Raw genomic sequence first — 10,271 nt, forward strand, 5'->3', positions numbered from 1 at the left:
GTCCTGTTGGGATTTGGCTGGCTGGTAATTGAAGAATGCAAATAACTGAGGATAGGAGAGTATTTTAAGAAATTGCAAATGCATCATGTTCAGAATGTGTGCAATTTTTGCAAAAGCCAGACACAGAAAATCTGACACTGTCCCCAAACACAGATTCTCTTGGCTGGCAGGGTGGTAAAGGTGCTGCAAAAGCAGCTGCAGAGTATGTACTGATCAAAAAGGAGCTGCCTGTGGAGACCACCTTCCTGTAATTTAGTGCTTCTTTTTTAATTTTCAGTTCAAATCACTCTTTAAAAAAAATTGAAATTTGTATTTGTTATTATGCGGACTTTCCAAGCATGTAACTATTACATTCTGTTATTAAAGTGGTAGAATCTGCAGCAGTCCCTCATGCTGACATTTTAATCACTAGTACTTACTGTTGCAAAACTTCTCACAGGCAGAACTGATTTGTAAAATCAAATCTTACATCCTTTATGGGGTTTGACATCTTACATTATTAACTAATTTACTACACACCATAGTTCATTGATTTTGCCGTGGAAAAAAACAGAAGTTAGACCAAAATTTGCATCTATTATCTTATTCCAATGGATCATTCTGCCCACTGTAAATGTTCTTTATTTTTAATATTTCCATGAAAGAAATTTTACTTAGATAAATGTGTCATGGTCATTCTGTTTGGTTATTGATATGTTTTTCTTTTTAGAAGGTCAGTTTTTATTTCTGAATGTGGTTGAAGTAGTTAGCCCCCAAAAGCTATCTGACAAAAGGATGCTTTATATCTTCTAATTTCAGCCTTTCCATAAAAATCAATATTGCCTTTCTATATGAATTATGACTAGCTTACAGAATAACTTACCTTGCATAACAGGTTTTTCTTACTTCTTACTATTATTATAAATAGAAGCAAAAAGAGAAGAGAAAAGAAAAGAGTGTTTTATGTCATCTATGTATCATATTAAAGTAGCTGAAAGTATGGATTTTTCTAACTCAAGTTGCAGGGTTAGTGTTTTGGAAGCAAAACATTTTTATACATTATGGACATATAAATGTTATGCATAGCATTTTAATTGCCTTTCTACTACAAAAAGGTAGCTTGTTTATCACCTTTTAGTAAATAAATTCTCTCTTTAAGACAATGCATATTTAGTTGCATATAATCTAGCTGATTAAAGAAGTAACAATTTACAGGACTCCAATTCCTTTGGTGTTTTGATGTTACAGATATACCTATCATGGAAGTGGTTTCTGAACATGGAAAGAATGAATAAATTAATAGGTGATAAGCAAAACTCGTCTTGGACATTAGTGATGCAGTTCAAACTGTAATACTCAGCTTTAACACAGAGCCTTTCCTGTGGGTGTTAGAAGTGATTTAGAAACACTTAATGTTCCTTTAAAAGTTTAGAAAGCCTATGTTCTTGCTTACAGAAGAGGCAGGCTGCTGTTGTCAAGATTTCAGATGCCCATTTCCTTAATCCGATGCTGGGTGAAGAACTTCTGTGCCCAGCCAGATGCTGTGGACACTGCTGACTTTGCCTGAAGCCAGGCCCACTCCAGCTTTCACAGCGGGCTTTGGCTCCTTCCTCTCACTCCTCCTCTCTCCTCTGAAGGAGCCTTGCTGTTCTCCCCAACTTTCTGTGGACACTGTCTTTGTTTCCTGCCTCCACTCCTCATTTCTGGGCAGTGTGAGCTATGATCACAAATGCAGTTACTGTGAGTTTGTTGTCTTGCAGATTCACTTCAGATCGGTCTCCAGTCCAAGCTAACATTGGAACCTGTCTCCCTTGCACTGCATGGATCTTCAGCTGTTAATACAGTAGAAAAATTACTCAATTGTCCTCTATGTGTTCTCTTCCTATCTTCTTCTACATGCACTTAGCCACCCTGCCAGTCTCTCAGCCCTAATATCTGGTGTTATCTCTGAGTTGCACCTCTTCCACATTCTACAGTGCAGACAATTGTAAAACTTTCTGTTCTACCAGAAACATAGGCCTTTGCTTACAAAACACCAGCAGGTATAATTAACACCTGAGAAGCCCAAGCAGGAACATGCCTGTAAGGCTTGTGCAAACACATCCTACTACTTAATTCTGTTGTGATGTAAACAAAAGCCATATGCCTCAGGATAGAAGAGTATAAGAAACAGCAATAAATATTTCACAGAGATGGAAATAAACAGGCAGGAGGGGTTGAGAGATGATATCTGGAGCTAGCTTACTGCATAAACAAATGCCAACCTGAACTTAAGTATGATAGGGAAAAAACAAGGTGGAAGGAAGAAGGGCGTGTTCTGCTGAATTCTTAAATTTCTCGTGCTGCATTCACACAGTATTTTATATCGTTATTAAATTTGGTGTCGAGCTGGTGCTCTGAATTCTCACATCCCATTTAAAATAAAATTATGTTCCTCAGGGTCATGGATGCGAGGAAATCCTTAAAGACATGAATCAAACAGGACTGCTGCAGTCTTATGTTCAAGAGACCAAAGACAATCAAAAGAATAATTTTCAATCGGTATGGCCTGCTCATTCCGTTTACAATACTGACTCTGAAATCTGAAGATGACAGGCAGTATGTGAACATTGTTAACTGTTCAACTGCTGATCATTTTAGTCAAAAGTTAGCTAATACAGAAAATATACCTAAAGACAAGAATATGCGTATGTTCCACTTAGACCACTGAATCAGCCTGATTGTACAATCAAACTGATTTTACTTGGTATTTCTGAATAAATAAATTTACCAAAAACATGTTCATATGTTATTCTTTTCTGTATATTTGTGATGAGCTCAACAATTTTTCAAGGTCATCTAGAAAAATATTCTAGAGTTGGGAGATGGAAATTGGTTCACTTATCTCCAAATGAAATGTGATCTCTTTTTGAAGGTTTATTATTATTTAGTCAGTGCTCTCATGTGAATCATCTGATCCATGGATTTTAATAGAGTTAGTATCTGTCAAAATAGCTCCTAACCCACTGCTCTCCCTCAGCTGGGCTGGGTATCTTCTTCCCAGATTACTGTGGCATGAACAGAAGACAGGAAGTGAACTTTGCCCATGAAAACAGTAGAAAAACCCCACCAAACCAAACTCCACACCCAGAGTACTTCAGTCTTCACATCAGTAGTCTAGGCAGATGAGTGCAAGCATAACATCTTGTTATCATTGACTCAGAATTACAAATGTGTTTAGGGTTTATATGAAAAAACATTGGTAGAAGAGAGGACCAGATGGGAGATTTAGGACAGAGTGCAGAAGGGAAAAGTTTCCACCTGGAATTTTAAACCAGCAGCCACAGCTGGAGCTGACAAAACCAATACCTAAAGACCAGGTATTGCAGTCATAAGAGCTCTACTTAGACCTTTACCTTTCAAGGTAGGAAAGCTTTAAATATCTGGAACTTTTGAGGCCAGCAATCCCTCCTCCTTGACTGCCAGAGGCTCCTAACACTTCATCCTGAAACAATGACAGAACCACCTGTGATTTTCTCCAGAGGGCATCCAGAGCCTGAAGGAGTTGGAGCCAGGACTTCTGAACTAGCTCCATTTTCCTCTTCAACTCAGAGATTTCAGTGCCAACATTTACATCTGTATTATTGTTTTCAAAATTTCTAAGACATTCTGTCCTCCTGGAAACATAAGAGTTAAAAAAAGAAAAAAAAAAGAAAAAAAAAAAGAAAAAAAAAAGAAAAAAAAAGAAAAAAAAAAGAAAAAAAAAAGAAAAAAAAAGAAAAAAAAAGAAAAAAAAAGAAAAAGAGAAAAAGAGAAAAAGAGAAAAAGAGAAAAAGAGAAAAAGGCTGAGTGGAAATCACTTAGTTTAGTTATGCAAAACTGGCAATAATCTCTCCTGAATGGATGTGGAGGTCAGCAGCTCAGTTTTACTGTTTCACTCTGAAAATAGCACCTTTCAACACTGAGACAGTGGGAAATGACATCTACTGAGTGACTGGGGAAAATGTGGTGCTTCCGTGTTTTTCTGATGCCTCCTACCCAGTTCTGCAGTTCCTTGGCTGATGAGGCTTGACATTACCACTTTTAAAAAGGCTGGCAATCTCCACCTGCTGAAGACAGTTTTTCACTGTGTGATTTTGACCATCTGGATACAGCATCCTTATTTACTTTCTTTTTTTTTTTGGAAATGCCTCTTTTCATGAATTCCCAGGAAATTAGGTTTTACTCTTCTGCTTGATTCAAGCTGACAAAATCATCTGTTGTTTTCTTCCAACTGGTTAAGCTTTTCCCTTCAAAATCTTTTGGCTTTGGGACAGATTATTCATCCCAGATTTTACTGTGTCTCCCCTCAATAATCTATAACCTGCCTTTGAAATAAGTTTCCAACAGTTTCTCTACAGGCTGCCTCCTTCCTATATAGAAGGTTTGATAAAATGAGTGCAGAAGTGTTTTTTCTTTACCTAAGTTGTCATGTACTTTCTGAAGAGGATGCACAGCCCTATTTTTTACAATGCCAAAAGTAACTGTAAATGAGTTTAGCACTAGCACTTGAGCCTTAAAAACCCCATTTTATTGCTAAAAACACCATAAGGAACATTATTTCTCTTGGCAACGGATGTTTTAGTGTGCACTGTGAGCTTCAGTGATGAAGAAAATGTGAAGACATACCAAGAAGCAGTGAGGCATGCATGGGAGGTGGAGCTTAGACAAGATGCTTTCGTCATTAATTGACAATTATCCAAACTTAAATGCCAGACTACATGCAGGAAGGTATGTGTACAGTATGCATATAGTATATATGTATTCCATATTGGACTGTGCTAGCTCCTTTCTAATGAAAAAATTGCCAGTTACAAAAACGTGCTAGACTCCTATATCACCTTTTTATTGTATGTCATTGACTGGTTTTTTTAGTCCTTTTTGTTTTTAGGGTCTGTCTCAAGTTTTAAATGGGGATAGGAGAAACACTCAGACTCAATAAAACAGATTATTTTGAGAAAGAGATCTAAACATAAGGCCAAGAAGTAGTACTCACAGCAACTCCATTTGTCATCGCCCCTCACAGATTTTCCTGTATTATCTTCCTTAAAGCTGGCATGCTGCTATATATCCTGAACCCTTATCTGCTTTTCCACTGGGAGAAAAAGAAATCCAACAATCAGGCTTTATGTTGGTTTTGCTGAATGCCTCCTGAACCTGGCTTTGAATCTGGCTTTACTCCTGTACCACATACAAAACTCCGCAACCTCTGTGATGTTCAGCGTGATTTGATACAAATGAAACACACTTTGCAGGTTTTTCCAGAGCATACTTAATAAACAATATATCTGAGTAGGTTAATGCAGGACCTTCTCTCAGGGGATCTGAATATGTTTTTGGAGTCCGTCTCTGCACCTCTTCTTTCACACTTGTTTACATAAGGGGAAGAGAGGAGTGGGCAGCAGCTAACGTTCTATCATGTGGGAACCCTTAGGGAACTCTTGCAGTGTTTACAATGTAGAACAGGTAGTAAAGAAAGGTGGAGGTGGACACTTGCAAACATATATCTGAAAATCTCATGGTTGGCTCTTCAGCCTCTACATGTAGACTCAGGAGCTCAGGGACACCATGTGGTACAGGTCATGGATTAAATCTCTTGTTCAGTTTGCTGTACTGTGTGGTGTTTTCTATTTGTCATTAACTTGTGCATAAGGTTCCTCAAACTCTTATATCCAGCACAAAACTATGAGCATTACAGAACCTGGGTCATGACAACACCATTTAGTCTATATGTGTGTTGATCTATATATTCAAAAATTCATAAATTCCCAGAGGGCTTGCATATGGTATCAAGAAGAAAAGATCATGACAGACAGTTCAGTACTTCTAGAAGTACAGCAATCAACACCCTTACAACCAAATTCCTGTGGTTTTGCATATCTAAATTATGGGTGGGGTCATTCCCTTCATCTGCCCCACTAACACAGCACTGCTCAGCTTTGGGGAGGCTTTGGGCAAGAGTCCTGGGCAAAAAAGTTACCAGCACAACAGAGACTTGGGAGCATGACACAGAGACAACCCAGTAGCTCAGGTCAGAACTCAGCCAGGAGCTGTTATGCCCAGTCACTGGACACCTTTGCTGTGCTTTGCTCAGCTCTCCAGCTCTGTAGAGGCTCCTACTGTGGTGCAGAGCATGGTGTGACTCTCTGGAGCCTGTATTAGGGTAGGATGCTGAGTGCTGCAGCAGGGGAGCCCTCCAGGGATGTCGCAGCAGTGAAGCACAGAGCAACCTGAGCAGCTCTGCACCTCAGCCGTGGAGCCAGGCTAAGCACCAGTGTGCCCACTTGTATGGCTCCTCACTCACACTTCAGTGTCAGTCATATCCCAAATGAGACTCCTGCATTCCTGCCTGCACAAAATGCTTCCACTATGATCCATGCTTTTCCATCACACCAGTCTTTCTTGGGGTAGGGTAGAGTTAGGTGTGTTCAGAAATCACAGACATAGCACACGTAGCATGACGGTGCATAAACACAGCCTCCTGCATTCTTCTGTCAGGCCCTGGTAGAAGGGGAGCACTGTGAATTCCACTAGAAAAGACCTAGTTATTCACATGGATAGCCACCAGCTCCTAGACATTACCAGAGTCTGTCCTCCCTGCTGTTAGGCCTTTTTTTTACTAGTGTGTCCACTTAAAAAAAAAAACAAACAACAGAAAAACCCCAGCCTCAAAACACTGCCAAGCATGAGTCCTATGGTAAGATTCAATAAACTCCAAGCCGAGATATGCATGTTTCATATCTTAATACTAGGAGAATGTTGCATACCTTCTGTATTTCAATGAAAACAGGTTTTTTCCACAATACAGAAAATTAGTAAAATAACCTTTCATAGAAATAACTAAACAAAAGCTGTTCTTTGTTGGCTTACTGTAGGTGTGTCTGAAATCTTCAGTGAGTGATACAGAAAATTTACTGTATCTGTTCTGCACACCATAAAAAGAGGTGCTTGAAATGTCCTTAAGTCCATGAAACATGATGATAAGCAGCAGATGAATGATCTTGTTGGTTGCCAGCAGAAGACTGCACTTTTGTGAGGTGTGAAGGAAACCTTTGCTACTTCTAGCTTTTTTTGACCAGATTGAATTCTAAAGATGTCTGTTAGAGTTGAAAGGAAAGGGGAGAAGAGAGCATCATTTTTACAGTTCCTTACTCAACATGCTAATTTAGGGGAGAGGCTTGGGGAAAAAAAACTAAAGACACCTGTTTTCTTTCTATTTTTAAAGAACTCTCTTCTTAAAACAGGGTAAGTATGTTCTCAACGCTCAAGCTGTCGAGCATATCCCCCCAAGGCTGGCAGGCAGGATGGGGGTGCGTGCTGCTATATGAGGGGGTGTCAGTGGAGCAGCTGAGGTGTTGTCTAGCCAGGTGGTTGGCAGCACAATCAAGGATTGTCTGTTGGTGGGGAGAGCATCTCTGAGTGCTGGCAGAAATTGAAACTGGATGCAGCTCCATCCCCAAAAATCTGTACCCATCTCCAGAGAGCATACCTGATCCTTTGGTATCGTAGACTGAGTCTTGACAAGCAGCATGTTCTGGTTTTAATCAGACCTTGACAGATGTTTTTTGTGGAACAGTAAATGTAGATGGCATTGGAGGAGTGGATTTTCTGGAGAGCTTTGGAAATACAATCAGTGTTGCAGAAGGGAACAGTGAGTGTGCAGCATTGATACCTCTGTGTAGGAGAAAGCTACACTTGTCCCCCTTTTCTTCTTCTTGCATCCCAGCAAATTTCAGCAAATGTGGTGTTTAAGCATATCACTGAATGGGCAACGTAAACAGTATGTTTTCTATACTAGTCCCACAGCTGTCCACCAAAAGTCATGCTGTTGTAGGGCATGAAGAGTGGAATGAAGGTTAGTTTCTTTAGTCCCTCTGCTCTCACTGGATTTCTGCAGCTGCCATCTACCTGGCAGATATTTCCCTCCAACAGCACTACACATAGGAGAAGTAATTCCCACAGGTAATTCATCATCATCTGTTTACAAGTGCTGCCATTTCTGTGCAGTGACTTAAATGATGCGCTGGTAAATCTTCTTAAAATAAGGGATGGTAGAAATTACAGCCACCAATAGCTCGGGTCAGGCTGAAGTCAATAGTCTTGTGCTGCCTGGAGCTACGACAGTAATAAAACAAAACCAACAAGGAGCATAGTCTTCATCCATCTTGTGACATTCATCTCCCCCCTCTTTTGAAAAACCCTCCCTCTAACTTCCACAGCACACAGTGCTGGTGGGAATTCAACCTCTTCTCTTTGGTGCCATTGGTGAAGTTAAATGAGACGCGGGTCCCAAGCCCCTCACAGCCACATACTTTATCCTAATTAGAAGGCATTATCTTTTCCTTAGTGCTGTGAACTATCCTACCTTCTCTCTTTTGCCTTCTGCTGTAGCTTCCAAAATTAGTTGTGTTGTTGTAAGCAATAGCAATAACCCTATTTACTGAGATTTAAGTGAATTGGAAACCATATACATATATGTGTGTGTATTCCTAGGACCCATGATAAAGGTTCAGGTGCCTCTTAACCTCAAAATAAAATTGAAATAACTCCTTCCTGGTTCAGTATTGTGCAAAATGCGTGCTTACATCACCAGAGACCCTCTTGTACTCTTACATGCTGAAGATATAGTGGTTGGTAAATGATACTTTCGTCCTAAGGGGTTAGGGAATGGTTTAGTTCTTATAGCTTAAAGATGACAATGCATTTATTAGTCACACAGCAATTCTTTACAGTGGTTTTGACACTCAAAGCCAATTTGTGATGACACTCTGGTGGCTTATACTAGGCAGATTTGGTTCCATTCAAGAAAAGAATTCACCCATTTAAGACCATAATTGCATTGACATTGATTTAATAAATTAAACAGCTGCCAATTTTTTTCTTCTTTAAAGTGGACAGCTTGAAATTACATGGGCAGTTATTCAGCAAAATAGTTTCTTATCAGCCTGCTAAGTGAGAGCACAGATCAAAACAGTTCAGAATAGGACATTTATGAATGTTTGTAATGCAAGGAATATGACCTTGTGTTGTAAAGCACTGAACCCTATTATTAGTTATAGGCAGAGTCACACATGCATAGATGAGAGGGAAAATTTCCTGGGAATTCATGAAAAGAGGCATTTCCAAAAAAAAAAAGAAAGTAAATAAGGATGCTGTATCCAGATGGTCAAAATCACACAGTGAAAGAAATGAAAAAAAAAAGAAAAAAAAAGAAAAAAAAAAGAAAAAAAAAAGAAAAAAAAAGAAAAAAAAAGAAAAAAAAAGAAAAAGAGAAAAAGAGAAAAAGAGAAAAAGAGAAAAAGGCTGAGTGGAAATCACTTAGTTTAGTTATGCAAAACTGGCAATAATCTCTCCTGAATGGATGTGGAGGTCAGCAGCTCAGTTTTACTGTTTCACTCTGAAAATAGCACCTTTCAACACTGAGACAGTGGGAAATGACATCTACTGAGTGACTGGGGAAAATGTGGTGCTTCCGTGTTTTTCTGATGCCTCCTACCCAGTTCTGCAGTTCCTTGGCTGATGAGGCTTGACATTACCACTTTTAAAAAGGCTGGCAATCTCCACCTGCTGAAGACAGTTTTTCACTGTCTTTTATCTGAACAGAGATGTTTTCCTCCCCAGTTATTTACAGAATCTCAGGAAGTGTTAATCAGGAAGCTTCAAATAGTAAAGTATTTCCAGCTAAGAGCACCCTTAACCCAAGGGGTAACTATTCCTTCTTTGGAAGCATCAGCCTGCGAGCTCACTGTTGAAGTAAGAACAAATATCCCACTAGGACATTTAGATCATCATTGTCATCCTCAAAACTCAGTGGTGTGGGATCTTTTAAAAATAATAAATTGTCAAAATTTACCAAGATATTGTGATAAAAATGATTATTTAAACAGAGATCTGATTCTTGTAGTAGCCTGTTTTGGGCTGTCAGATTTATGGGTTTTCTGGTGGTCTTTAAAACTCCATATGGTATGGAGTTGCATAATATCAGGTATAATTTAATAAATTTTATCTATTTTATCCCTATTTCTATATGACTTGTGTGTTAGTATCACAGTTCTACAGATCATTTGGTGTAAATTCCTTATAGATTTCTCTTCATTTGAACGTGCCATGCAGCAGTAATCCAGTTGATGAGAGGAGTAATGGTAAATCTTCCCAAATTAAGCCAAGTTGTGTTATGACTCCTTAGGTACAAATTCTTGTGTCAGCTCAGCTCTGACAAGTGCTCTCCTGGAAGGTGAGGAGCACAGAAGTCCAGGACGAGTGTGATGTTCAGA

General features: G+C 39.2%; 1 long non-coding RNA gene across 1 annotated transcript; it reads right to left on the reverse strand.

Annotated features, from left to right (window-relative positions):
- Positions 1–1,408: 1,408 nt before the first annotated feature.
- Positions 1,409–7,486, reverse strand: LOC138107244 (uncharacterized). Its single transcript, XR_011149346.1, has 3 exons — positions 4,994–7,486; positions 3,375–3,635; positions 1,409–1,811 (listed from the first exon to the last, which is right to left on the reverse strand). It is a non-coding gene; the product is annotated as an uncharacterized lncRNA (long non-coding RNA).
- Positions 7,487–10,271: the final 2,785 nt, after the last annotated feature.

The sequence above is a fragment of the Aphelocoma coerulescens genome, chromosome 3 (genome assembly GCF_041296385.1).
Source record: "Aphelocoma coerulescens isolate FSJ_1873_10779 chromosome 3, UR_Acoe_1.0, whole genome shotgun sequence".
Taxonomy (NCBI): Eukaryota; Metazoa; Chordata; class Aves; order Passeriformes; family Corvidae; genus Aphelocoma; species Aphelocoma coerulescens.